Raw genomic sequence first — 27,811 nt, forward strand, 5'->3', positions numbered from 1 at the left:
TGGGGTACAGGGGATATTTATAGGGTTAAGATGGGTTAGTATTTAAGGGTGTTGGGGTATTTTAAGGAGTAAGGGTGGGTTATGATTATGGGGTGCAGGGGTATTTAAAGGGAGGAGGGTGGGATTAGCACATGATATGAGACATGGCATGAAGGGCGGAACGTACCACACGCCCCCAGAGTTTGTTACGCCCACAGCACACGCCCACAGCACAACGCAGACACGCCCACAAGGGACTACTTTGCTGGCACGGTTCTTTTACCTTTTAAATGTATATGGTGGCCGTCCGCATAGCCTATGTCCTTCTGCTGCAACTACCCTTTCCAACGCTGTATTGGGTGTTGTGATTGGTGCTGTGGTTTCTGAGATTACCCGCCTCAAAGGTTTGGGCTCTCTCTTTATTATATTAGTATAGATGTAAAGACGAAAAGATGTTGAAATTCCAATGTCCCAAATCAGTCACATATCTCAGACACTCATTCATTGGTGGGCTAATAGAGTGTGCTTCTCACATTGCACACAATGTGACATGAGTTAACACTATCGGTCTCGTTCTCTCCCCCTCGCCTTATTTTTCCCTCAGGGGCCCATGTTTCATGCTCTCTTTCCTGCTATTTTTGGGAACATGTGTCTGTTTAACCACATTTTGAAATAACTGCTTGGCTCGTGAGGATCTTGAGTGCTGCCTGCAGCCAAGTGCTGCAAGCGCCTCGGCCCTGCCTCTTCCTCCTCAAAGCGCCCTCCTAAGATGTTTCTCGCACCTCATTACTTGCTTAACTGTTTGACTTATATGGGTCACACCCCGATCAGAGGACGCCTAAAAAATAATGAGCATGACCTTGTGTAATGTAACTGGTGCTCATGAGAAGGACTCCAATACCTTTGAGTCGTGATCCCGCTATATAAAAAAAAAACTGCAAAAAATAAATGTCCACAACAGGCTCACATGACATGCAAGGTGCTTTCCTTTTACAGATGAAGCAAATTCCGAAGCGTTACTTTCCCAGTTTTAAAAGTGAAAGGAAAGAACCCTGAAATCCGACTTTACCATGATCAGTGCAAGAGGTGTAGGGAATGTGCTTCAGTGTTCAGGCCTGTGTCATGGCTTGATAACCTAACGTGCACTTTTAAAGCGCATGTTCACCCAGAAGGTTATCTTGGCGCCGAATAACAGATGTTTATATTGTTACCCAACTCAATGGTACTCATTTTGTCGACCTCAGAAGGATGAAAGGCTGAGTGGACCCAGCAGGATTTGAATCTGTGAACATAGGTCAAACACAGAGCCCTACAGTGGACGCATTAGTTTACTAAGCCACCAGACCCGATATATCACGAGAGGAAAGTAAAATAAAAGTAGTGGCGCTTTTGGGTGTTTGTTGAGCTATTATTTTATCTAAAGCCGCTGAAGAATAAACCAACTTCATTCACGAGATGGCATTTGACTATCCAGGTGGTCAGACCGGTGTTTCCAACTCTACTGTGACTGAGCCAAGGCGTCCTTGCTAGGTGTGACATGACATTTTGAGTGGTTGCAGTTACTCACTAGCCTCCGTCTCGATGCTCAGCTCTGCACTTCTAGATTTACTGTCTTTTCAACATAACGCTCCTTCTCTTCGCTGCGAGTCGAACGCTTGCTTTCCAGCTGTGTGAGTATAAAGATTTCACTGCTGGTACATTTCCTACTTATCGGAGAGAGACAAACTTTATCAATTGGTGAGCTGCACTCTTTCATGTTAGGGTAGCTTACTCAGCTGCTGCCACTGCTATATGCAAGAGAGAACCCGGTACTGCTCCTGCCAATGCTGCACATGCGCTTTGTGTGGGATAAGAATGTAGAGATGTAGCGGTGAGTGCACAATAATACAAACACACTACACCTGACCAGGAGTGTAAAAGGAGAGATTGATGTAACAGTCTATTACTGCCTCTTGTGTATTTGTACTTGTGGATACTACCTCAGTGAGCCACAGCACATCTGCTACGTGATTTTGCTGCTCCATGAACCATTCATAAGCTCTGCCAATAAGTGCAGTTATTTCCATTCACAAGTTTATCTGAGCATCACATCTGAAGCTGGACAGCTATGAGTTCGCCCTATGATTAACACCCTTCTGTTCTACAGGTTCATATTTCGACAAAGTTTTGTCTGTGCCAATAACACTTCAAGAAATGTAGTCAGTTACCAGTCTGCACTCGGCCTTTAGGTACTATTTCTCTTCACATGAAAATGTGTTACATGCAAATTAGTTGATAATTAGGTGCATTACACACTGACACATCTGCATGCATGCTGTACAACCACCCACTACAACAGATGCATTTAAGAGTGCATAACCATGCACTGCATAATTGGACTTGCACTTGAAATGTATATTGCATAGTATGTTGCACTGATTGCAGTACAGGTTCTCTTCGAGCAGACCTCCCTTAGTAATTAATGAAATAGGCGGGGCAAGCTGTTACCTTCCCAGGACAAGTAGATTTGTGTAACATTTTGTCCCCTGGCCAAGTAGAATTTTGGAAAATTTCCACATCCCTGCCCTCGAACACAGAAAGACCGTCACTCACGCCCTGGTCACCAGCAGACTAGACTACGGCAACGCACTGTAAGCCAGAATAAACAAAAACCTCACCCGCAAGCTACAGAACATCCTGAACAATGCTACAAGACTGGTCCTCGAGCTGCCAAGAGACTGCCACATCTCCCAACACCTGTGCACACTCCACTGACTCCCCATCAAAGCTAGAGTAACCTTCAAGATGCTCACCCATGCCCACAAGGCCCTCCACAACACCGGACTAGCATACCTGAACAGCCGACTCAAATTCCACGCACCCGAGAACCCTACGATCTGCCCAGCTCTCCTACGCTGTGGTCCCCCGCACCAGAAAGACCAGATCAGGAGACCGCTCCTTCTCCTTCCTCGCGGCCCAAGCCTGGAACGCCATGCCGCTCCACCTAAGACGGACAACATTGCTCCCCATCTTCGCAAGAAACCTCAAAACCTGGCTCGTTGACAGACCCGACCCCCTCTCCCCCCTTGATGGACTGGAGCCTGCTAACCTCCCCACCTCCTCCCCCCCAGCGTCTTGAGACCCTTACAGGTGAGTAGTCGTGCTTGTACTTTTTGCATAATCTGTAAAGTGCTCCGATACCCTCTGTGGTCATGTTCGCGCTATATAAAACTTTCAAAAATAAATAAATTGATTGATATAATACACCATTTCCAAGTTTTCTTGGATGATGCCCAAAAGGCACCTGGCAAAGTGATATTCAAATGATGCACACTCTGTCCAAAGTTACTGGCCGAATGGGCTTTAAAAACACACCTTAATATTTTACAGTGACTCCTTAGGGAAAAAGTCCTTGACGCAATAACTACCATGTAGCCACCTGTCATGGGCGACACCTACAGCCTTTATTTTAATCAAGCAACACGTAATTTTCTAAGACTTGTAATTTTTATTACCTCATTATAAGAAATCTTGTTCATTTTTTATCAATGTTGCCAGTCTGGAAGTACAGACTGGAAGTACTGTAAATGCACATTTATTAGAAGGGCTCACAGACTATAACTAGGATATACTCCATGCTTCCAGCAAAGAAGCCTTCAACATAGCCAGTTCTGTCCAGTGCTATAGGCTCTAAGTGCAAGAGTTACCACAATATTACATACCCTACAAGTAATTGGATGAGACAACTAAAGCAGTCATTAAATCATACCGACTTTCGACCAATGTTACAAACCCAATGAACTTTAAAATGCACCATTAACTACAGTTCCTTGAGCGGAGAACCGCATAATCCTCCTATAAACGAATCTTATTTATGCAATATGTACTTCTTAACCCAAGTTTTTTTTTTAAATGCACCATTTACCAGAACAGTTCTTAAAAATTCCTAGGGTAGACACACGCAAAGAGGCATTCATAGCCATATGACCATTGTGGGGGAGGGGGGAGTTGGGTGGGTCATGAGGGGTTAGTGGGGAGGCTGGTTCCAGAGAGACCCAATAAAGCCACCTGTAAACCTTATCCAGGTCGGTCTAATGCTACCCTGTACAATGTGGTTAAAAAGCAATATCCCGCTTGGCACTACCCAGAAATGCCTCTCTAGGAAACCCCGTAACATCTTCTAAAATGTTTGGAATTGCACAAAAACGGTTTTGAAACCCCAGCAATGGAAAACTCCCTATTAATTTATCTACTGGCACTTTGCTTTTCGTATTGTGCCCATAGCCGGTTCCATCACCTTTGAGGTTTTCCAGCCTCACTCTCATGCGCCTGGAGACCCTTACGGGGGATTGTTCGTGCTTTACAAATGTGGATTATTATGTTTGCCACTGATAAGCAAGGATTCACAGAAGGACTTGGCTTGTATTTTTTTAAGGTCCTTTCTAGGTCTGGCCTGGACAGTGCATGCACGGTCGTTCGAGATCCTCTTCTACTTTTTTTTAACTCAAAAAAGGGCAGAGAGTTGGAGTTCACGTCACTCGTTGTTGCTTACCTTCCCCTCCTGTAGCAGCTTTAACAATAACCGGTCCCACTTCCCAGTCCTTGCTTGCCTGCCCCTCGACTCAGCTATTGCTTACCCGCCACTAAAAAAAGAACGCAATGGCCGCATCAGAGAGCTTTCGTTTTCTGTACCATCAACATGAATGAAATTAAAGAAAATAAGAGTTATGTCGCAGTCATCAGTTTTTTTCTTTACTTTCAGCTATATTGCACAGCAGCCAACCTGCTCTGCACACAGCTAAAAACACATTGATAAGGTCAGCAGATTTCATGTAGGCGAGGACTACTGGCTTTGGCAATGCTAGTTTGTTCTTCTCATGAGAAAGCTAGGCACCTGTTAACCTCAGTTTCAGTTTCTCTCACGTGTACTTTCATTCAAAGCAATGTATGAAGAAATCTATAAAAACGAATACAAATTGGGGGGAGGGGATTAGCGGTAGATGTTCACCATAATACACTTTGTTGGTTTTGCCAACTAAACTTGTGCAGACTTCAGTACGCAAATGGGTATTTTTGTCGGTAGTTTGGACAAATGACTATCACGTTCAAACCTTCGTTTTTCAGAATTTCTCTCAACATTACCCACCCTACCCACAAAAGGACTTTGTGTTGCTTCAGAAATATCATCCTAACATTGGTTCAAAATGTTGAGTTATGTGAGTGGCAGTGTAAGGGAATGGACCCCATACAAATGTTTACCTCACAAGTGCAGTTTTTGTGTGCATCAATTCAATAATGTAGACAGCTCCAAGACCAGGTTGTTTCGTTGGTTATGTAGAGCTAAAAATCCGAACATAGACGAAACTTAGTAGAGAAAACATACTTGTGGATGACCTTGAAAAAATAGGCCCATGCGAGTGGACCAGAGTGGCTCAGTTTCATGAAAATGTTTAAGGCCTTCCGATGTACGTGCTAATACGGTTTAAGAATAACGGACCACCCTCCTACACATTTTATGGTAACCATGAATCATCTACCTATAAATTAGATTATTACTCTGAGAGCCTTGACCCTAAAAAAATTAATTTAAAAAAAATCAAGTTGCAGGGAGATTTAGCAGGCTAAGCATCTGTTGCGGTCATCCAGTGTGACCAGCAGGTCACCAGTCTGAACCCTTGGAAGGCCAACTGAACTTTTTAGTTTTCCCAGGTAGATAAGCTCAGCATCAATAAACTGGGTGATATTAAGACTTGTTATTCAAAGAGATTTGAAATGGGGAAAAGTTGCACGAGTTAGAGTGTATTGCCTGCCTACTTCCAAAAGGAGGAAAGAACAGTCTGTTTTTTACATGTTTTTTTTTTTTAAAGAGTTTTCTCATTTATGTAGTCACTACACCACGAGTTGTCTTGCTTCTCCTTCTGTTGTGTACTCAGGTTCCTAATTTTCAACCTTTGTACCCTTGGTATGGGCTCTCTTCTTCCATGATAGGGTATATAACTGCATGAGACACAAACTAACCTTTCTTGAGGGATTCACCATTAAGTCATATTGCATTGCAACCTGCCTACCGAAGCACAACTCCGCTTCACCCAGGACTACTGATGGACCACAACAATATAAAAATAAGACAACTTGGCTTAACCTGAATTAGGTTTTAGGACTTTCCACAGTGGAGAGGTACATGACACACACAGGGCGCTGGCCAATTCTAATCTGTTAGTGATCCCACATCCTCTTACTATGTAAATGTAAAATGTAAATTGATACTTGTATAGCGCACTACTCACCCGCAAGGGTCTCAAGGCGCTTGAACGAATACCGCTGTGGAACCCATCCTGGCTTTCCCCGTGAGGCGTCCACTCCTGGGCACCCCCAAGGTGGAGGCCAGGCATCCTTAGCGTTGTGGGGGCCGTTGTGGAGATTAAGCAAGCTATTGCCCAGAGTTGCAGAGTGGGACTCCATGATTGGAATAGGCACAGAGACCTCTGCATCAGGGTCTGCCGCTCTAATCATTGAGCCACACTTCTCCACTATGCCCACTTCAGGAGTATCAAACTTGTCCGATGGATTGATAATTGTAAGCAGTATGCAGCAATCATATCTTAGGTCTCCCCATATCCTCCATCATTAGAATCGCTTCAAGTGGGGTGAAGTCTAGGAGGTCTGTCAAGTCTTAAATGTAAGGGTATATGGCTTGTCAAAGTTACAGGTATATGAAGAATTGGTGTTTGTTGATGTAGTAATACTGGCGTTCCATAAAGAAGCATATAGCAATGCAACACATCACATCACCTAATTTAGAATTTCCAATAGCATCCCAGCCTTGAAAGCCTGTAGATCATGTACCCTCATCAGCCTGCCCAGCCACCCCACCGCTTGATGTCTCCCCAGCTATAGATGCAGCACAATGACTTCTTGACTCCTTAGTCCGGGACATTGTTGCTGCCCTGCACGGGAACTTTGATGTCCTATGGCACAATAGACAAGAGAATACCAGAGGAGGAGGCGGAGCCATACATCTACAATACACTGCTCCTGGTAACCAAGATAGTGGCAGAGAGCACGGATAGCGCGGACATCCTAGGGATAAACATCTTTTTCAAATCCTTCGGTCTAGCCTTCGTGGCGGCATACCGCTCTCCTCGAGCTACCTCTAGGTTCAGTGAGGCATTCTCGAAGATTATTAGTGATCTCCGCTCCTGGTACCAACGTCTCCTAGTGGTAGGAGATTTCAACTACCACTGGGATAAACTTCCAAGACAGCTATCTGCCAGCCAATTTGAGGGAGTAATGAGCTCGCTGGGGCTCCGCCTGCTGGTGGACTACCCCACCCATGGTAAATGCCAAATCGTGGACCTCATTTGGATGACTGAGCCACAGGTGAGCTTCACAGACCATGGTCAGACCACTCCGTAACTAGCTGCTGGGTTCTGCTAACCAGTCAACTGCCACATCCACCCCCAGAGTGGAGAGTGGTGCGCAGCTGGAACAAGATTGAGGCTGATAATCTAATCTCAGTAACTCCCTTAACATATTAACAAAAGGTAACCTCGACCTGGAGAGTGAGGCCTTAACTGGTAACTTAAGTAGGACCTGCGGCGAAGGAAGCAAACCCTTTGTCAAGCTGAGAGGCTATGGCGTAAATTATACCTTCCAGCCATGCTTGCTAGTTATAAAGCTATGCTAATTCTATACAAAAAGGCCATTATGGCCAGAAAGGCAGAATATTTTGAGGCAAGAATCACAGATGCTACAAACAAACAAAGGGAAATGTTCAGAATCCTCAAAGAGCTTAGCCAGAAGTCAGCACAGAAAATGGCGACACCATAGTTTAGAAAAGATCTGTGAGAAACTATGACATTTTTGAAGAACAGTTTGTTGTCTGGCAGTTATACAGAGAATATACAGCTGGCAGAACTTTAAAACAGTACGTATCCAATTTTGTAAAGCTGGGTAGCTGCCAGTGCAGGCCCATGAAGGCCACTCTCGATAAAAATGTCATAGCTACTTTTCTTCATTCACAGTCGTAGACTGCATTATGAATGAAGAAGCTAATCTGTGCTCTGTGCGTAAGGGTTAAAATTCTCTCTCACATTCTAGCTCTTCTTTTTGTCATTTCCTTCTCCTTTTTAGGTCGAACATGGGCAGCTCATGCTGTATTAAGGTATGTACTTGAAGCCCCGCCCACTCTCCCAGCATATTTTTCATCGGCTTATGTCACTGTCCTTTAGAAACTGTGGCTTTTCATTGGTCAATAGGCTTAGTAGCCTCTCCTTACTACCAACTTTTATCATTTTGTAACCTCCTATGAGGACACCCCCTTTTACATGTGTTGTTGCTCAGTAGGATGATACCGTACTATTAACCTGTAGATTAAAGGGCAGATCAACTAGACCACCAAGATCTTTTGTGGAGTCAGCAGGACTGGTAAGTTGACCCAGCATTTCTGGCCACCAAGAATGGGTCTAAATAAATTGTGGGATGCACAAGATCAAAACCTCGATTTTATCCCTATTCAGTCGGAGGTAGTTTGTTACCATCCAGGTGGCCACAGCCTGCATGCAGTTGTTAAAATTGGTGGCGGAGGCCTCTATGTCCTTTGTGATATACACAATTAGGATAAAGCCTGCTGCCCAAAAGATATACTCAGTTTGTCCAGCAGAGAGACATATATGTTAAATAAGATGGGCTCAGGGATGAGCCCTGCGGAACCCCACATAGTAATGGGTGCAGAGTAGAACCGGTCCACCATTGCTCACTTTGACATATCCGTCAGGAAGGATGACAGAACCTTCATGGCTGAATCTGTGACCCCCAATTTCCTGTAAGCGATCAACCATCCTTGTAGAAGAGAGGGTGTCAATGGCTACGTATAGGTCCAACAGGGTCAGCTCCGCAGCCTGTCCAGCATCAACTATGGGACGGAAGTTATTGACTGCGGATAGTACTGCAGCCTCTGTCCCATGGTTATTCCTAAATACATACTGGAATGTGACCAGCAGATGCTGTAGTTCCAAATAAGTAATCAACTGGATATTTAGATGTTTCTCCAGGATCTTGGCAGGGACAGGTAACAAGGAAATGGGCCGATAGTTTTTAATTCAGAGGGGCCCAAGTTAGGTTTTTTAAGCAGGGGCTTAACAATCACAGTTTTCCAGCTAGCATCCAGTGATGGCTCTATTAAGAGTTGCTGTGAGGTGGGGAATAAGGATATCCCCTCCCAGCTGCATGTTTAGGAGAAAAGGGATCAAGCAGGGGGGGGGGGGGGGGAGCCCGATGTAACACTTCGGAGAAACTGTTCGGTCAGTTAATGGGACAGAGAGTAAAAAGCAGAAAAACAATAATCCCTGCTCTTGGTCTGTGAAATGCAATGGGATATATTATTATTCTTTTGGGCAGAGATGGAGGGCTCAGAATTGAGACTGTCCAAGGAAGACTAGAGGTCACAAATTTTGGAATGAAACAATTTTGCCATATTGTTACAGAACACCTGAAAGCTTTCAGAATTGGAAAAAACAGTAGGTGTTGCTAAAAAAAATCTTCGGTGTAAAGAGATCCCAGGAAGGCTTGACTGATGCAAACTTACTGCAGTACAGAGATTTCTGTAGCCTAACGGTTGCTTTATATTCTACCAGAATGGCCTTAAAGCTGGCTCTTTTGAGAGTGTTTACGCCAAGCATGCTCTTGGTGGTGACAAGCTTGCCTGTGAATTCTCAGCTTCTCTGAGAACCAGGGAGAGGTGGGCTTCTTCCAACATACAAAAGATTATTTAAGGGGAGCAAGAGTCAGTGGCTGCCGTAAGCCAAGACCAAAACTCTGTGGCTACCAGTGTCATTATTGTCTGTCCAGTTTTGATTCTGAAGACCCCATAAAAAGGATTCCTTACTTATACCTTTCCACTTTATTTTAAACACCTTATTGATAGCCCCCAGAGCAGTTTCGCGTGTGGAGGGAAAGGAAAGGGACAGAATGCTGATCAGACCAAATGAGGGGAAGAGGTTCATTAACCCTAAGAAGGTGGTCATTGGAGAAAATGCCATCAAGAATGTGTCCTGCGTCATGGGTAGCTGTCCTTACTAAATGTAAAATTGTCCACAACATAGCATCGTATCTTTAAAAACCTGCAAAACTTTACAAAGATCACGGTCTAAATGAAAGTTAAAATCTCCCAAAAGGGTGAGATTAGGTTTTCCAAGATAAGATTCTATTAGGTGGGCTAAATCCAAGGTGAACGAAGACCTATGTCTCTGCAGCTGGTAGACATGGATTCCAGCAAAGGATTTGGTCAGCAGCACTTTCAGAGAGAATAGTGCTTCACAGGGAGTTATAGGGATAGGCATTGGCTCTGTAAAACAAGTATAGGAGGTCTTATATATAATGGCCGATCACCCTCTGTCCCAATTCGACCGGTTCTATAAAGTCGGGTGATGGTATATCCTGGAGGAATAGCTTTAACCAGATTAGAACCCAAAGAGTCCTTAGCCCAGATCTCTGCAACGAACACAGAGTCTGGCTCATTGAAAGCAATAAACTCAGCCATCTCAATTTTATTTTTAATAAGCGATCTGGCATTAATAAGAAATCCAGAGTGGGTATTCTTAGCTGAACAAGCATCCGGAGATATCTTCTACCCCAGTGCCAAGGAGGTGAGCTGAAAGTTGCAAGCAGGGCAATCAATGATGTTATCAGTCAAGGTGTCTCCTAAGCCAAGGGAAAAACGACAGGCTGCAATATTACTCTGTTCCCATATTTTAAGGTGCTGTTTTCTGGATTAAATCAGGGAGTGGCCCTTTTCCCTGGTGCACAGCGGAGTATGGGCGCAGACGGGCTTGCCTGTGGCACGTGTCCCCAGCATGCCAATTGATGGCCGTTCCTTGAAGCACTAGGCTACAAACACAGCCGGAAATACCCCTGACTAATCGGAGCGACTCCACTTCCCTCCGCTCAATTGGCAGAAGTGTGGAGAAGTGTGGCTCACTGGTTAGAGCAGGCAGACCCTGAAGCAGAGGTCAGACCCGGGACCAGAGTTCAATTCCCGACGCGGCAGGGTCTTGAGCTCAAATGTCCATGGACTCGATAATTCTCGCTTCGGTGCCTGACCTAATCATGGGTTCACACTCTGCAACTCTGGGCATTAAGCTTGCTTAATCTCCACAACGGCTCCCCCGCGGTGGGATGCCTGGCTTTCACCTTGGGGATGCCCTGTAGGGGCTATCTCACAGGGAAAAGCCAGGACGGGTTCCCAAGGCAAGCGCGGAGATACCCCTACGGGGGTCGATTCTGGCGCTATATAAGAAACATAATAATAATAATAATAATGCTGCAGTAGATCGGGTAAGGAGCTTAAAGGTAAAGTGAGCTAAATAAAAAAAGAGTAAAAAAAAAAAAAAAAAAAAAAGAGCACTGCAAGGAGTTATTTAATACAAAGTTGTGGTGCAAGAATAAAAGTGCTGAACAAAGGACGTTGTAATGGTAGTGTGGTGTAAACACTGCGTCGTAATGGATGTTCCCCCACACAAACACACAAGCAGCCTACCGTGCTGAAGTAATGGATGATTAGGTCTTGAATTGTTCTTTTGTTAGGAGTTTGGGGGTTGGATAGCTACTGCAATTGATCTAATGTAGAAGATTTTTGAATGCTGAGGTTAAAGTGTCCATGGTATAGTTCCATTTTAAGTCGAGGTGCCCGGGGAAGAAGTTGGGAGTACTTGAAATCAATTACTAAATGATCTCTTCATTAAAAACGTTATAGGGTCTGGGGGATGATACATTAAAAGTACGTAAGATGTGAAATAGGGAGATTTCCACGTTGCTTTTAGGGATTTTTATACGATGCAAAATATAGGGTGTTAATTTTTGTGCCCACTAGATCCTTCAGATAGATTTGAGCTACTCTACTGCTTATATTATTCGCTCTTACTTCACCAAAGATATACCTGACTGAGACTAGCAGTTTTATGATAGCTTGAAATTGCCACCATGTGAGCTGGTTGAGCCAACATTCCACAATGAAGAGCAGGTGTAAATTCATATTCAAGACAGAGTCAGTAGTGCAAGTGTGGTGGGCATCGGCATTTTTTCAGGTGTGAAAGCAGGCTTTGATTGAGAATCCACCCTGGTGATAGAATGGGCAATACACCAGGTCTTTCCTCTGAGATTTCAAATGTCTAAGCTCTCCAACTGTAGCGGTAGACAATGATAGGCGTTATGATGAAGAGGCGAGGCCTCTAGATTTCTGAAGAATCAATAAGCCCTGTGCCTCAGGGATGCCAGTAGTGGGAGGTAAGAGGGGTGAGCTAGGAAGAAAAACAAAGTGTCACCAATGAAGAGAGTAAGAACCTGGGGTGGAAATTTCAGACTTTTATTAGCCACCCTCATGTGGCCATAGCAACTCAGATCACCGTTAGAATTTTGGGACCATCCTCACCTCTTGGCTGCTTACTGGGACCATCTATGGTGGGATGGGGCCTAGCTCTGGCACAATGATGGTATTTCTTAATATAGTGGTGGTATTTCTTGACAAGGTAAAACCCACTCCTATCATAATTCCGCTCGGTCATTAGTGTGGTAATCTTTAGCATACTGTGGAAAAATGAAACTATGTTACCATCTTCTAGCATAAAAATATCCCTGATATAATGAGGATAAGCCATGCCATCTGGCTCAAAGTGGACATCTTTGTCAGGTTACTGGCTTACTGTAGCATAATGTGGACTCTGCAATAACATGTGCAATAACAATTTTTTTTTTTTTTAATTTTTATTTTTGGCGCAAAACAAAGATAGTATTTACATCCTCATCCATCGCATTTTCATACATTAATTACCAGGTGAATGAGGTAATACAATATACAAAGATGATGAAACTTATACCATTCACGTTAGTGTCAAAGCATTTCAGGCCTCATCGGCGACGTGATGAATAGGGATATACATGTGTCGTAGAAATACAGTTTGCAATTTTGTGTTTTGTTGGCTACTATTCGTCTGAGTCTTGCCTTTTTTCTTGCAACAAACATAAAACAGTAAAAACAGCACACTTAGTCCGGCACGTACTTGAAGTAGTAGCTTTCGGCACTCGTAGCACAGTCCATCTGTAAAGAGAGCAAGTAATCGTTTCAAAGCCCTCCAATTCCCACACCCTCCCTTACCACCTCCCAAAGACAGGTCCCAGCCAATTCCGTTGCACACACCCTACATACATATGTACTCCCAGTCAATGCTCCTCTTCACTCTCAGATCCTTCGAGGTCGTCCTCTTCCAGCTGTTCACAGATATCCCCTCTATAGGAGTTCCAGGGTTTCCACACCCCATTCCATTTACGCGGATTACCTCTCAACTTGTACACCGCCCTTTCAGTCAACATAAGCATGTCCATGTTGCGGAGCCATTGGGACAGTGTAGGGAGATCAGCCGACCCCCACCTCTGAGCTATGTCCCGTTTCGCTGTTACCATCCCCACTGTGACCCAGGTCCTTGCATAAAAGGTGAGGTCAGTTGGCTCCCAGATGTTCAGCAGGCAGAGTCGTGAGTCTAGAGTGAGGGTGGTGTGGAGTGCCTGAGCCATTGTGCGCACTACCCGTTGCCAGTAACCGACAATCAGTGGACACTCCCACACCGTGTGTATGAAGGTCCCTTCTGCTCCGCAGCCCCTGAGGCAGTATGGATGATCGGCCCTGTGCAGTCTATGAAGCAACGTGCGGGTGTAGTAGATTCTGTGTAGGATTTTTAGCTGCACTAGGCGAAATTTGGAAGATATGCCTGCTTCACGTGGGGATGCCATGGCTGCGTTCCACTCAGTTTCGTCCAAGTCACCCACTTCCACCATCCACTTGTCTTTCAGTTTCCCCAGTGGATCAGGCATATTGTTAACCAATTTGCGGTATGTTAGCGACGTCGCCCCTTCTTGCATGTAGTCTGTAAGTAGACGGTCCTCCAGAGGGGAGGACTCGGGCAGGGACGTGTCGGGCGGGATCGCTGCTTGCAGTGCGTGACGGACCTGGATGTATCTGTAGAGCTCTGTGTTCCCCAACTCGTATTGTTCTTGCAGAACGGCAAAGGAGATCACTCCTTCCCTCGTCCACATGTCCCCCACCGTGGAGATGCCGATGTTGTCCCACTGCGTGAAGCCCTTAGAGCGCCGCAAGTGGCCCAACGCCTTCGCGTCCCATAGGGGCGTAAGTTTCGTAATGATGCCATCCCACTTCAACTTTGCCTGTGCCTTGTACCAAATGCGAACTGTATGTTTCGTAGGACCGTTGAGTTTCGCCGCCACTCCACGGTGGTACAGTGGGGCCAGTAAACTGTTCGCACCCAGTTGTGCCCTGTCTGCCTTGAATGCTGGGTCGTCCTGTGGGGCATGTATCCACTGGTTAAGGATTTTGAGCTGGGCCGCCCAATAGTATAGCTGTACGTTGGGGAGTGCGATTCCCCCGTCGTACCACCCCCTGTTTAATTTGGCGTGAGAAATGCGGGCTGGCTGGTTGCCCCACAACAGGCCCGAGATCTGTGCCGTTATTTTCTGGAGGAAGCTATCTGGCACCAAATACGGGGCATTTTCCAGCACATACAAGAAACGTGGCAGAGCCATCATTTTAAATAGCGCTGCCCGGCCAAGCAGCGTTAGGGGGAGGTCCTTCCAATGGCGCACGTCCCCTCGGAGCCGGGCCAAGGGAGGTTGTAAGTTCAATCGTGCGAATTCCGCCTCATCCCGGGTGATATGTATCCCCAGGTATTTGAACGATGTATGCGCCAGTTCTAGTGGACAGGAGTCCGGGAGAGGCGGGAGCGGCCCCCGCAGTTCAAAAATGATGGACTTGGTCCAGTTAATGGTGTAGCCCGAGATTCGCCCATGAGCTGTACAGAGAGCCAGGAGGTTAGGGAGACTCTCTTCCAGGTCCGTAAGATAGATCAGCATGTCATCTGCGTAGAGGGATACTCTGTCCTCCCATAACGGGGTCCATTGTATTCCCTTCAGGAGTTGGGTGGTACGTATTGTAACCGCCAGTGGTTCTAAAACTAATGCGAAGAGCAGGGGCGAAAGCGGGCAGCCCTGTCGTGTACCTCTGCCTAGGGAGAAGGTCCTTGAAATGTGGCCATTGGCCGTCACCTTCGCTACGGGGTCTCTGTACAGCATGCGTATCCACGAGAGGAATATCGGGCCAAAACCCATACGTGCAAGCACTGCAAAAAGATAGCTCCATTCCACCATATCGAACGCCATCTTGGCGTCCAAGGAGAGGATGGCTGCCGGTTCCTGCAGTAGTGGAACGCGCGCCAGTACTCCACGTACCCTGCGGAGATTTAAAGCAGTGCTACGATGTGGCATGAACCCGGATTGATCCGGGTGGATCAGGTGGGACAGACTCGGTAAGATCCTGTTCGCCAACACCTTAACGATAATTTTGGCCTCCGGGTTCAGGAGGGAGATCGGTCTATAGGACGAGCATTCGTTAGGGGGCTTACCTGGTTTCGGTATCGCCACAATGGTTGCCATCCGTTGATCTGGCGGCAGTGTACCCTGCATTCTAGATTCCTCGTACATATCGAGTAGGGGTGTGCTTAGGGATTCGGCCATGATTTTCAACCATTCAATAGGGATCCCGTTAGGGCCCATCGCCTTGCCCGGGTGGAGGGCGCCTATAGCCAGCTGAATCTCCTCCACCGTAAGAGGCGCATCTATGTCCTTGGACATCTCTGGTGTCAGCTCTAGCAATGGAACGTGCGCAAGAGCAGTCTGGACCTCTTCCTCCCCCACCACTATCTCTGGGTTATAGACAGTGGTGAAATAATCGTCGAGGACTTCTACTATCTCGTCGGGGCGGGTGTGGTTGTTGCCCTGCGAGTCCGTGAGTTGTAGGATATTCTTCTCCCCCCCCCCCCCCTGTCTCTTGTCCAACCACGCCAGCAACTTACTGGCCTTGTCCCCAATGTCATATACCCTGTGCTGTGTAGCCGCAATGTCCGATATCGTGATCCTGCGCATGTGGTCTGTAAGGCGGTGCTGGTGGACCTGGAGTTCATGGAGCGTGTCGTCTGAGGGGTTAGCCATATGGGCTGTGTTGGCCCTCTCGAGGCCTAACTCTATATCTAGGGCCTCTTGCCTGTGCGCCTTTTTGTGATTCGCGATCACAGCTATGGCCTGACCCCTGAACACTGTCTTGTACGCCTCCCACAATATAGAGGGGGAGGCCACCGAAGACTGGTTTTCCTCGAAATATAGCCGTGTTGCCCTCTTCAGGTCCTTAGTAATCCGAGGCACTTTGAGATAGCCAGGGAAAATCGGGAACAATCTGTGTCGTGTCATGGTCGTAGTGGTGAGTGTCAAGGTGAGTGGCGAGTGATCGGAGACCCCCCGTGGCTGTACATCCGTTTCCGCTACTGTAAGGTGACCATTAAGTAAAGTAAAAAAGTAATCTATCCTAGACAGACTATTGTGCGTGGCCGAGTAGTATGTATATTGTTGCTGAGTAGGGTGTAGAGCGCGCCATATGTCCACCAACCCCTGTGCATTCAGGAACGTCTGGAGCCTGTTGGGCCCTTCTGCGTGTGTACGTGGGGGAAAACGGTCCACGGTGTTATTAAGTGTCATGTTGAAGTCCCCACCTATGAGCAGTTCCCCATCAGGGAGGGTCAGCAAGAATTTGCCCAGATCTGGCAAGGCCTCAGAGTGTAGGGCTGGTGGTATGTAGACAGAGACTATGTTGAAAAGCCTCCCCTCCCACTGGCCATGAACCGCCGCGAATCTGCCATGGTCATCCGTTGCAGTAGATTTGACGATAAATTTGGATGATTTTTTCTGCAGGATGCCAGTGCCACGGGACCCCGAAGTGAACTCGGCATGCACTATCATATGATAGCCTCTCCTATCTAGGGCCTTCGTGGCCGCACCCGACAAGTGTGTCTCCTGTAGGAGAATGAGAGCCGGCCCACGTCTCCTTATCCCCTGCAACACCAGCCCTCGCTTAATCTTATCCCCTAGGCCCCTCACGTTCCAGGACATGACAATTAGCGAGTTCTTCGTGGTTGGACTATCCGTTGCAGCCATAGTGAAACTCCCAATCAGACCTCCCTGTGCCCCGAGAGGACCAGAAGTTCTCAGTTACATGAGACGTGCCTAGATACAAAAGTGTGCATATAACATAAACTTGTAGGACCGAGAAGTCCCATAGAGTAAACTTACCCAACTCCCCCCCCCTCCCTGCCCCCCTGCTACACGGACTCGAAACTGCCCGCCCCCCCAACTTAGCAGAGTGCATACCCCATCCCCCAAACAGTGTACTTGCGCGTTGGGGTGAGGGACTCTCCGCAGCCGGCAGTCTCCCATTCACACCCCCGGAGGCCCTTCACCCAGTGTCCAATGGCGGGAAGCGCTTCGCAGCTTAAGAGTCTCAACACAAAAGCGAGAATGAAATGTTCCCAAGTGGTCATTGTTCCTCAACCTCTTCCCTGCCGCCTTCAGCTCCCAAAGAGTCACTGTTGTCCGGTCCCCCTCCCGAGGCCTGTGAGTCTCGGCGATGGCTTTCGGCCCGATCTTTTCTGGGGCGATTTGTCCGTCTGTGGTTCTGACCCGGTCTCCATCCCTCGAGCCACTCTTGCACGTTTTCCGGGCTGTCGAAGAACCAGGTCTTGTTCTCCGCTACCACCCGTAGTCTTGCGGGGAATAGCATTGAGTACGGCAGTTCCCTGGACCTCAGTTCCTTTTTCACGTCGAAAAATGTTCGTCGCCGACGGGAGACTTCCGCAGTGTAGTCGGGGAAGATGGCAACGGTGGCGTTCTGGATCTTGATGGGAGGGGAGGACCTGGCTGCCTGCAGGATTGCGTCCCGGTCACGGAAGTTAAACAAGCGTGCCACTATGGGTCGCGGGGTAGCCCCCGGTTTCGGTTGACCACCCGGGACTCGATGGGCCCTTTCCACCGAAAAGAAGTTGGACAGTCCCTTCGGCTTTAGTTCGTTAGTTATCAGGTTCTCTACGAAGAGATCCATCGCTTTCACGCCTTCCGATTCCGGTACCCCTATAATACGAATGTTGTTGCGCCTGGAACGCCCCTCCTGCTCATCCAGCTTCTCCCGGAGCATTCTATTGTCCTGCGCCATCTTTCCCATGTCACGTTGGAGTTCTGCGACGTCTTCCACCAGCGATTTCGTGATCACCTCCATGCTCTTGACCTTCTCCGACATTTTGTGGAGGTCCGCTCTAAGTAGGGTGACGTCCGTGGAGATTCCGCCAACGGTTGTTTGCAGCTGGGCCAGTGCGACCATGACATCGTCCAGTGTGGCCTTTTTCCCCCCTGGGGAGTCGGCCGTCTTGCCATTCTGTTCCTTCCCTGCCGGGGATCCGGTGGGTTTGTCGGAGGTAAATCGGTCTATACGAGTCTGCGTGACGCCTCCCTTAGGGCCTTTCCCCGCCATGCCGCTGAGTGTCGTGCTCCTCGTGCCCCTGCGCGCCAGGATGTGCGGATCAGTGTGGACCTCCTGGCCAATCCGGTTCAGCAATGATCAGGTCTAGCGTGTTTGTCCAGGGTGCGAGGTGCTCCGTTTGTCGCCGAGTGCGTAGCGACTGTTCAGGTCAAAAGATGGCGGGCGCCCACTCCGTTGTCGCTGCCCAGGCTCTCGGCACTGTTGGTGGCGTCCTTCGAAACTTTCAGGACTCCGGCGGCCCTTCCTTCAAGCACCGCTTCCTCGATCCATGTGGGCCGCCGTCTCAGACTCCCCGAGGTGCAATCGATCTGTTGAGTCCACCGCCACACGGGCACTTCCGGCCCAAGTTCTCCGGTCAGGATGCACTTCCGGCGGGGTGAACATCCAGGGAAGGTCCCGGCTCCGGAGGTGTGAGCAGGCCGGTCCGAGGCTTCGACGTATCTCTGGCTGCGTATGTCGGATTTTATCGCTGCTTGTCGCTGCTCACTCCGCCCGGTCCTGGGGTCCGGTACCTGCCTTGGGGCTTGCAATTTGTGACGGATTTTGTGTCGGATCGACGAAGAGGCCGCTTCAGCCGCGGAGCTCGTCCCTTATGCTGCCGCCATGATCGGCTGCCAGCCACGCCCCCTGCAATAACTATTTTTGACACATTCTGGACATTGCTGGCATGATGGTACTCACATCTTACATAATGCTGTGCTAGTATCATGGTGGTAATGAATGGCACACTGTGAGCATTTTGGCATAAAATAGACCTGGTTTAAATGGCAGTAAGTCTTGGCATTTTGTAGGCGCCTATGGCATGATGGTGCCAACCCCATGAAAGGCCTGGGGCTAACATAATGGCTTACTATGGGCAAAGTGTACATTTGCAGAATCCGATGTTGTCACATGCTACAATGGTTGCTATTTTTGGACTGGTAACAGGTTTCAGTATCAATATACAGTGATGAACATTTAAATGCATTCATTTATGTATTCGATCATCCATCTACATACTTATTTTCTTTTAACTCTATCAATACAAGCAGACTGATTAATGAATTAAATAATATACAATACAAATAAAAAATAAAAACAGGCATAATACTGGCTGTGTTAACATTTCTTTAAAACGGGACAAATAAAGGATCAAATGCTGCCATGATGCAGTAAGCACGCATCAAACAAGAGAAAGAATGTTTGCGCTGTAGCAGGTCATGGATTTATTAGTCCCTGCTGTAAGTAAGGGAAATTACACAGTAAGGGAAATTACACCTCTAAATGCTGTTGGTCTATTTAAATAGAGCATTGTCAGGGTTCAATGCTCCCTTTAGAGTAAATTACTTGTTGGCACTCAACCTGCTGCACCACAGCCAATTACAACCCTGGTTTGGCGCTATGCCATATTATCTATATTTTGGACCCTAAAGGACATGTTTTTCGAAAAAGTCACCAAATGTAGGCCCCTTCGCAAGATTATGAATACATTGCAACCCCAGCATTTGATGCACCTTCACGTTATACCAATGGAGCACATTAAAGAAAACTCTTGGTACCAGTCGCTAATGCTTGTGTGTGTCCATCCTCACTTTTTAGTGCATGCCCATTTCCCCCACTACCCCAACTTGCATTTTAATTTGTAACTATCTTTGGTGCAGCAGGTGCAGTGGCACTGGGAGCTTTACCCCCTACATGCACTACTTAACCCCGACAATGCTGTGTTTACATAGACCAACAGTTGTTAAAGCTGACATTTTCCTTCATTGCTGCAGGGCCCAAAAAATCCTTGCCAAGCAAATGCGGAAAATAATTTTTTTATTTTTAAATGATATTTTGGTGAAGAGCAAACGTAAATCAAGTGTGCATTAGGAAATTTGTATCATCCTCTTCACACTGAAACAGCTAAAGGCCGTAAAATCAAAACAATTGCGAAGATAATGAACAAACATTTTTCAAAAGAAGATTTTGTCGCCTTGCGAAAAATATTATGTTGCTCAGCTAATTTTCTCTCGGAAGTGTGCAAACAAACCAAATTCAAATACGGATTTCTTTAACAAAAAAAATCTGAAACATATCAAAACCACTCTAAATTAGAAAACAAGCAACAACAAAACTAATAAATGGAACACAGAAGCAAAAGTTATTTTTTTTATATACCAACACAAAGAGTTTGACAACAGCCTCACAGAAAAGTATGTTCTGGCTTCAGAATGACTACAAACAACAAATTATGTACATGCTACAAAGTTTCCATATTGATGTTTAGAGGTTACATATGTGCACTTGCGATCCATCCCGTTGCAAAATAAATAGTAAATATACAAAAGTCAAAAACAAAAAGTTGACACATCTGTCACTGTCACCGATTATTAAGACATAAAGATACTTGCTTCTTTGATCAATCACACAGGATTTGTAAACGCGGCTAATCACCCACGAGGCTATCCAGGCGCTGAGGGCCTTGCTGCTTTGGATGGGTTCATTTGAACAGCCATGCCTAGAGTCCCTTTCTAAATGCCAAGAGCCCAGTGGTCGAAGTGGGGGAAAAAAAGTAGGTAAACTGTGGGCGGAGAATCAGAGAGTGGGAATAACCTGTGGATTGGATCAGTGGGCGGAGTCAGAGGTGTGGCAGAAAGAGCAAAATATCCCAATTTTTTGTATTTGTTTCCCATTTCACATTCACACCTTATTACGTTATTTAATTTAACCAATGGATACACATGTTTATTTAAAGTGGAATATGAGTTATTGACATTAAATACATTCACAAAGTGGGATTAGTTTCCAATTACAGAATGTCCCAAATATCCTTAAAAGTGGAATTGCAAGCCATTTGTCTCCCAGCCATGGAGTTTCTGTCATCAGCACTTCTCCTACCTTTTTCCACACGAACAGTTCAAACATGAATGGCAAAATATCCTAGTTTTCAAATGTTTTCCACATAATTATGGCTCTGCCATATTTGCCACATAATACATCTGCTGCATAATCTGACGATTTTAACTAATGAATTGTTTATAGCTCAAACGGATCAAAAGTTAAAAAAAAATGTGACTTGTGCTGCTGTGAAGTGGAGAGCCCTTTGCAAAGGTTCACTCGTCACCTTTCTCACTGCTGCGGTTGTATGTTCCTCTGGTACTAATAAGGAAACATCTTTGCAGAGACTGTTAGCATGTCTAAAAATGTCGAAATAAAAAAGTATCAGAAAATGTACAGCACCACTAATACCAGTGTAGGGTGTCAGAGCACTTCACATCACACATATTATACAGAGACAATCAATCATACGTGTGTAAATCACTGTATAGGAAATGTTACATGAGGAAAAGGACTACAAGGTGTAGGTGTTCACATGACAACCATACTAGTAGGCAGCATAGTTTAATAATGATTGGTCTGGAGAAACACACACTCAGAATTTAAAACGTAATACCATGGTTGGGGTTTCTCATTAAAAAACAGAATTGAATTCTATCCAAATGAACCCTTTTTGCAACATTAGGATAACCAAAGACTGGGGAAAAACCATAACACTCTAATTTATACCTTGCAGTTTGCATGCAGCTCTTACATGGACAGTTAATAGCTCACTGTTCTAGGTTAGGATTATAATTTATTAACTGCAAGTAACAAAAGGGTATCTCTGACAAAATCAGTAACCCACAGACCTATTTACATTATGTGCAATTTGTGATCTGCATGGTACACGTTCTTAGCAGCAGGCACATCAACTCTGTTCTTCCTTTCCATGAGTCAAAACTTCCACTAGACAAAACTCCATCTCTCTCTACTAAGAACATTAATCACTGGAGTTATCATGACATTTTTATTGTTGCAAAAAATTGTTAGAGGCCAGGAAGCAGGCAGCAAGTGCATTTAAAAACATATACTTGCAAACACGACACCCCCACCTGAAGTCAGCAGCTGGTGCAGTTGAACTGCCCTAGAGCCACCCTGCTCAAGGGTCCTGTGACCTCAGTGACAGAGTCACTGTTGGTGTGCTGCTTCATAGGCCTGTCCGCAAGACTGGAGGTGAACTTCAGAATGAATTGTGGCGGACAGACCTTTAAGGTTAACCCGCATTTGCCACCGCTAGGGTCCACCTACTGGTGCTAAGACACCAGGACTTCTAATCTTGTGAGGCCTTCTAAGGTCTAGTATGGGAATGTGCTTCCTCAGGGGAAGTGGTCTGGTGGACTGGTCAACAAGGCTGAACCAGGTTCCCCAATTCCAAATTCAGCAACTCTGACCGTAGTGCAACATCCTCTCCCCCACTGAACACCATACTGCCCCTCTGAGAGCAACTTGCACTGCACTGACCCTCTCTAAAAACCTGGATGTGACCCAATTCAAATTATGCACTAGACAAGAGCAATATGCTGCCTAAAAAAAAATAACAACATCCTAGAAAAAGCAAACACTCATTGGGAATGCAAGATTAAGTAAAGCATGTGAAATGTACGCAGTAACAACATGGTTACCTTTTTCCTTTTACACTCATTCAGAAATTAGTGAGTGCTTTTGCCTGAAAAGTTAAGGCCATGACTACAGGGCCCAGAAGGGACCCGTTTCAATGCCCACTGTTTATATCCTTACAAAACGTAGGCAATATGGTGTAAAAAGACCACATTCATGAATGCACAGCCGCTGTACACATTTTGTTTTCCAATTCACCCATCAAGCGGGTATTTCAGTACTTCCAGGAATAGTGCACTTACCCACCCAGGGAAAACAATGCTGTTGTAAGAGACGAGAAAACAAAAGTAGCGCTTAACTGGCAAACACCGTAAAGTGGTGCTAATGTGTTTAGGTGTGAATAAATTAATCTGGCCACCTTGCAACCACTGTTATGCTTTAGTTAGTTATTTTTCCTATTTTCAATGTTTTATTTCTCTCCACCCCGTGGCTGCAGTTATAAAGTGAAAAATTTCAGAAAAATACATCATTTCCAGTTAAGGAGCTTTTCTTTTTTGGATCCATTTCACAGGAGAGCAAATGAATGCAAGAGAGGAGAGAACCTTTTCTTCAAGTCTCGGTTTTCACTACATGAGGAGCGAGACCAGACCCCCTCCGCCTCCTCCTCCTCCTCCCCCCACCTGTGTGTGTCAGCCCGAGCTGAGACAGCTTCCCGGGCTGGCCTGGCGTCCGTCTTATTGCAGCCGCCCCCGAGTACTTCACAGGTCTTTAAAAGACCATTCAAGTTTTAACGTGGCTTTGTTGTGTTTTCGCCCCTTCTTGAGCCCCTGCATCTTCACTCAGCCGATTGCTGGAAGAATTACCTGCCCTCCCTCCCCCCTGAAATGTTAATTAGCCTCCCAAAATCTGGCTCTAGCTGCGCCTCTGAGCGAGACAGAAAGAGAGGGAAGAGGGGGAACAAAGAGGGTGGGGGCAACTGCCAGCTGCGGGAGAACTGGACAATGTCTTGTCTTCTACGGGCATGAAGTAAAAGACAGAGTCATTTGCCTTCTCTGCCCCTTCCGCCCGTCCTCGAAAGCCGAGCGTTAACGATCGGCCTTGGCATTTATGCAGTCCGGGACGCATGCTGAAAAGAAGGAAGTATGGGAACGGAATCTATAAAATTCAAGAAGTAGGGGCAGGCCGTGACCTGCCGATCCCGCCCACTTCGACCACTGCAAGAGACCCGACGGTATTTCAGCGCTTTTCATGAGCACCAGATATATTGTACAAGGCAATATTTTTTTTAAGGCATGGGAGAAATTAAGAGATTTGCACAGAATTACAAAGGATGTTGAGCCAACATCGATACTCAAATATGGTTCCCCGGTTCCAAAATGAATTGGTGCCTGCTTTAGCTTACTGCTGCCAAGTATTATTTTGCCCATTACTCGCTTTGTATTTGTGCAAATTTTCACTTTGCTCGCATTTTTATCTGTTTAAGTTTCGGAGCGCTCGCACTGCTTTAATTAATTAAATAATCATTGCCTGATTGTGCCGGTGCTACTGCCCATAGCGACACTGTACTCTGTGCCCCAATCTCGTCCTGTTTTCGGTTTTGCTTTCGCTGCCATCTTTGCTGTTGTGCCTCGTAGCCAGCCTCTCGCCCCGCTCCCGCCTCCCAGCTGCTCCTCCCTCGCTCCGCCCCCCCACTATCCACTTATGCCAGAACAGCTGACGCGCAGCGGAAGCGCCCCATGCGCGCCGAAGGTGCGCCAAAGGTAAGCCCGTCTACGCCTGTCCGCGTCTGGACCGCGCCCAGCGCAAGACCCCCCTGGCCCCCGCAAAATCCACTCCGCCCGCATAACGTACGATGCCGCAACCCTCTCAGCCCTTAACCCCGGCCGCCCACCAAACTGCTACCAAGCCGCCCCAGGACACACCCATGGACCCTTCACCTGCCACTCCTGCAAGTTCGACTGCATCAGGACCCACACCAAATCCACAAACTCCAAACAGAGCTCTGACACTAACCACCTAAAGTGCATCCTGCTCAACACCCGCTCGGTCCACAGACACGCCATTGAACTCTGGAACCTACTCAACACTACATCGCCGGATGTCGCCTTCCTTACAGAAACCTGGATGAACACCTCATCAGCGCCCGACATCGCCATAGCCATCCCGGACGGCTACAAGATCATCCGAAAGGACCGCACCAACCAAACAGGAGGAGGCATCGCCATCGTCCATAAGAACACCATCCGCATCACGACCAGTTCCGACGATTACCTCGCTACCGCCGAACACCTTCACTTCCAGATCCACACCGACCCCAAGACCACACTCCGAGGCACCCTCATCTACAGACCACCAGGACCCCGCACACAATTCAGCGAAGACATCACTGACTTCATCAGCCCACACGCCCTCCCCTCCGAGGACTACATTCTACTGGGAGACCTCAACTTCCACCTGGAAAAGAAAAACGACAGCAACACTACCACCCTTCTGGGCAACCTGGCCAACCTCGGACTCAAACAACTTGTCAATACCCCCACCCACTATGCTGGACACACGCTCGACCCAATCTTCACCTCCAGCAAGCACATCTCCTTCAATCACACCACAGCTCTCCACTGGACGGACCACAGCTGCGTTCACTTCAACTACAAAAAGACCACGACCCACAACCCCCCACAACCTATTCCCCGAAGAAACTGGAACAAAATTACCACCGACCAGCTCTTCACATCGCTTCACCAAAACCCTCCTGCAAAATCATCGGACCCAAACCAAGCAGCCACCAACCTCACACAATGGATCACCCACAGCGCCGACGAACTAGCACCCTTGAAAAACCAGCAAATCAAGCAAGGCAGCAAAAAAGCCCCCTGGTTCAACGATGACCTTAAGAAATCCAAGAAGTTCTGTCGTACCCTCGAGAAAGCCTGGAGAAAAAACCCAACCACTGACATCCTGGCCACCTTCAAGAATGCCACCCGCAAACACCACCAACTGATCCGATCCACCAAGAAATCAGCATTCAAGGATCGTCTTGACAACAACGCCCAAAACAGCAAGGAACTATTCAACATCGTCAAAGAATTTACCAACCCCACCGCCGGCACCAACGACATCACTCCCTCCCAAGACCTCTGCGATTCCCTAGCCTCATTCTTCCACAACAAAATCGCTGACATACATAACAGCTTTGGAAACCAGCCCGATGACCAGTCCACCCCACCCACCTCCGAACCAAAACCGCCCTCTAACATCCTTGGCGCCTGGAACCCAATCACCACTGAAGACACCATCCGCCTGATGAACTCCATCCACTCGGGATCGCCAACCGACCCATGTGCCCAGCACATTTTCAACAAAGCAAACTCCATTATCGCACCCCATCTCCGTGACGTCATCAACTGCTCCTTCAACTCCGCTACCTTCCCGGAAAGCTGGAAACATGCCGAACTCAGCGCCCTTCTATAGAAACTCAGAGTAGACCCCACTGAACTTAAGAACTACCGCCCCATCTCGCTCCTCCCATTCCCTGCCAAAGTCATTGAGAAAGCCGTCAACAGTCAGCTCACCGCCTTCCTCGAATCCAACAAATCCCTCGACCCCTCACAGTCCGGCTTCCGAGCCAAACACAGCACCGAAACCGCCCTCATCGCAGCAACGGACGACATTCGAACTCTACTGTACAACGGAGAAACAGCTGCCCTCATCCTACTTGACCTCTCCGCAGCCTTCGACACAGTCTGTCATAGCACGCTCATACAACGCCTCAGCAACGTTGGAATACAAGGAAAAGCATTGGACTGGATCATCTTGTTCCTCGCCGGAAGAATCCAGAGAGTCCGCCTCCCCCCTTTTAGATCAGAGGCCACCGAAGTCATCTGCGGCGTACCACAAGGATCATCACTCAGTCCCACCCTCTTCAACATATACACGAGTCCCCTCGCATCCATCGCACGCAAACACAACCTCAACATCATCTCCTACGTAGACGACACCCAGCTGATCCTCTCCCTCACCAAAGACCCAAACACCGCCAAAACCAACTTACACGAAGGAATGAAAGAAGTAGCCGAGTGGATGAAGAACAGCCGTTTAAAACTGAACTCAGACAAAACGGAAGTCCTCATCTTAGGTTCATCCCCCGCTGCCTGGGACGACTCATGGTGGCCACCGGCCCTGGGAACCGCACCCATACCTACGGACTACGCACGTAACCTGGGCTTCATCCTGGACTCCTCCCTCTCGATGACCAGACAAGTCAACGCCGTCTCATCATCATGCTTCAACATCCTACGCATGCTCAAAAAAATCTTCCGCTGGATCCCCACCGAAACAAGAAAGACGGTCACCCACGCACTGGTCACAAGCCGACTGGATTACGGAAACACCCTTTACGCCGGAACCACAGCCAAACTACAGAAAAAACTCCAACGCATCCAAAACGCCTCAGCCAGACTCATACTGGACATCCCCCGTCAAGCTCACATTTCCGGTCACCTGAAAGACCTCCACTGGCTCCCCGTCAACAAGAGAATAACGTTCCGTCTCCTCACCCACGCACACAAAGCCCTCTACGACCTAGGACCCGAATGCCTCAACACGGACTGTCCTTCTACACCCCCAACCCGCCAATTACGATCGTCCAATCAAGCCCTCGCCGCAATTCCGCGCATCCATAGATCCACCATGGGGGGGGGGAAGATCCTTCTCCTACTTAGCGGCCAAAACCTGGAATTCTCTCCCCACCCACCTCCGCCTTACACAGAAGCACCTCTCCTTCAGAAAGCAACTAAAAACTTGGATATTCGATAAATAAAGTACCCCCCTCCCCCAAGCACCTTGAGACCCTCTGGGTGAGTAGTGTGCTATACAAATTTTTGAACTTGAACTAGCTCTGGACGGAACGCCACATCCTCTCTCCCAATGGGATGGTTCTTAAATCAAAGCACTTCTTAGCTTACTTGACAGGGGGAATAGCACTGGCAAACATAATACATTTTGCCTAAGCAACAGCTATTGGATTTGCAATTA

General features: G+C 47.2%; 2 protein-coding genes across 5 annotated transcripts in view; one reads left to right on the forward strand and one right to left on the reverse strand.

Annotated features, from left to right (window-relative positions):
- The window catches only part of NUDT2 (nudix hydrolase 2), a 99,862-nt gene that overhangs the window by 54,599 nt on the left and 17,452 nt on the right, over positions 1-27,811 (reverse strand). For 2 of the 4 annotated variants that reach the window (XM_086960295.1, XM_086960294.1), the window contains exon 2: positions 4,511-4,601. The exons of the other annotated variants lie outside the window; for them this stretch is intronic. The gene's annotated coding sequence lies outside the window, so the exon portion shown is untranslated. The remainder of the gene's footprint in view (positions 1-4,510; positions 4,602-27,811) is intronic. 4 annotated transcript variants of the gene reach the window in all.
- The window catches only part of KIF24 (kinesin family member 24), a 411,488-nt gene that overhangs the window by 8,644 nt on the left and 375,033 nt on the right, over positions 1-27,811 (forward strand). The window lies entirely within an intron of this gene.

This window comes from Lissotriton vulgaris, chromosome 3_1 (genome assembly GCF_964263255.1).
Source record: "Lissotriton vulgaris chromosome 3_1, aLisVul1.2, whole genome shotgun sequence".
NCBI classification, from domain to species: Eukaryota; Metazoa; Chordata; class Amphibia; order Caudata; family Salamandridae; genus Lissotriton; species Lissotriton vulgaris.